A 2,635-nucleotide genomic window follows, 5' to 3' on the forward strand; every position below is an offset into this window, starting at 1 on the left:
GGTACGTTTTACCAAAGTCATTTCCTTGTTTAGTGCATTTTAGTGCAAATTGCTGGATTCCGGGATACTGGTTTGACCTAACCGTATTTTGTCTGTTTTTCAATTTCTCACTTTTCTTTGTACTAATTATTTAATTTTTCTTTGATCTTTCTAATGATATTTATTCTTCAACAAGGGTCTATTTATGTCCTAAAAATGTTTTCGGGGTTCCATGATCGGGAGCTAGTCAACGGTCCACGCCGTGACTTCCCGGTGCGGTCACCCATCGTTAGGTTTCCCGGCTCGCTTAACTTGATCACATTTCTTTACTATTATTTTTCCTTTGTTTTTCTTGTATTTTCTTTTCTTGTATTTCATTATTTTATGTCTCCTCACTCATATTGAAGTGTAGTTCTAGGCATCCTAGCTGTCCGGACAACACTGGTCACCGGAGCAGTAGAACGCACTATCGAACTTAGGGGTGTTACACAGTAGACCACAGATTCGGTAAGGCAGTTCACAGTTCTGCATAGTGTCTGTGTCACCTCAACTTCTGCAGTGCATTGGTAGGACAGTAGGTGTCATTTTGGCATTCTGTAATAAATTTTGATTTTCTCATATGTAATGAAACTTATGTAATGTATTTTGATTTTTATGTAAATAATGCAAATTTGTGTTTGTAAATGGAAAAAGTGAGTATTGATCTGTAACTGGTACATGATTATCAAATGAGGTGAATGATTGAGAAATGAATGTGAACTGAAAAATATTGAGATTTTGATAAATGGAGTTGAGATGAATGAATAAGAATATAGGAAGTGTTTTTCACAGGTTCCGAAGAACTGTTTTCTCCATTTTTAGCCGGTATTCTGCCGGATTTTCTATAAAATTCTCGGAACCTCAAATAAATTATAATTTTGATAAATGGCTTAAATAAATTATATTTCACAAGTTATTTTCAAAACTATGATAAAAATAAATTAAGATAAAATAGAGTGCTCCGGCACACTGAGTGGCATAACTTGCTCGGCTACACTGTAGTCGGGTAAGGGGTGTCACACTACTGCTATTCAGTGTGTACCAATGGACTATGATGTGCTAGTAACTAGTCCATTAGGCCAGGAGGTCAGGGTAAATAGGCTATATAGGAACTGTCCTTTGGTGATCCAAGGACACACTTTTCTGTCTGACTTAATTGAAATGTCCTTCAGAGATTATGACATTATCTTGGGCATGGATTGGTTAGCCAGGCATCACGCCATGATTGACTGTAGACTGAAGACAATCACTTTTGGTCTCCCTCAGTATGGTGATGTAGTAATACATGGGAAGAGGCAGTTATTACCTTCAAACATCATTTCAGCTGCACTGGCCAGAAAAATGATTAGAAAAGGGTTAGAGGCGTACTTGGCACATGTGATAGACACCCAAGTGGGGAGTCCAGCACTGAGGGACATTCCTACTGTATGTGACTTTCCGAATGTGTTTCCTGATGAATTGCCAGGATTACCTCCAGAAAGAGAAGTGCAGTTTGAAATTGATGTTATGCCTGGTGTGGACCCAGTCTCCATAACACCATACAGAATGGCACCTGCAGAACTAAAAGAATTGAAAGTACAATTGCAAGAGTTGCTTGATAAGGGCTTCATCTGCCCGAGTGTGTCACCTTGGGGAGCGCCAGTATTGTTTGTTAAGAAGAAGGATGGCACTCTCCGGTTATGCATTGACTATCGGCAGTTGAATAAGGTGACAATAAAGAACAGATACCCATTGCCCCGTATTGATGACTTGTTTGATCAGTTAAGAGGTGCAGCTGTGTTCTCCAAAATTGACCTGAGATCAGGTTATTATCAGCTGAAAGTACAAGAGCAGAGTATTTCTAAAACTGCCTTCAGAACCTGCTATGGTCATTATGAGTTCTTGGTCATGCCATTCGGGTTAACTAATGCTCTGGCTACTTTCATGGATCTGATGAACACTATCTTCAGACCATACCTCGACCAGTTTGTTGTGGTATTTATTGATGATATATTGGTCTATTCGAGGAATGCAGAAGAGCATGATAGACATCTGCGGATTGTACTGCAGACTTTGAGAGAGAAACAGCTATATGCCAAATTGTTGAAATGTGAATTTTGGCTGAGAGAAATATCTTTTTTGGGGAACATAGTATCAGAAGAGGGTATTAAGGTAGATCCTAGCAAAATTGAAGCTGTCCTTAATTGGAAGCCACCCAGAAATGTCACAGAGATTCGTAGTTTTTTGGGTTTAGCTGGATACTACCGTAGATTTGTGAAGGGATTCTCCATGTTGGCATCTCTATTGACCAAGCTGCTTAGAAAGGATGTGAAATTTCAGTGGACGGACAAATGCCAGCAAAGTTTTGATGAATTGAAAAGATGTTTGACAGAGGCTCCAGTCCTGACTTTACCCACACTGAGTAAAGAATATACAGTTTACAGCGATGCTTTTCACAACGGGTTAGGTTGTGTGTTGATGCAAGATCAAAATGTTATTGCCTATGCATCACGCCAGTTAAAACCGCATGAGAGGAATTATCCGACACATGATTTGGAGCTTGCAGCTATCGTATTTGCTCTTAAGATCTAGAGACATTATTTGTATGGGGAGAAATGCTACATCTACACAGATCATA

The sequence above is a fragment of the Hevea brasiliensis genome, chromosome 7 (assembly GCF_030052815.1).
Source record: "Hevea brasiliensis isolate MT/VB/25A 57/8 chromosome 7, ASM3005281v1, whole genome shotgun sequence".
In the NCBI taxonomy this organism is placed as follows: domain Eukaryota; kingdom Viridiplantae; phylum Streptophyta; class Magnoliopsida; order Malpighiales; family Euphorbiaceae; genus Hevea; species Hevea brasiliensis.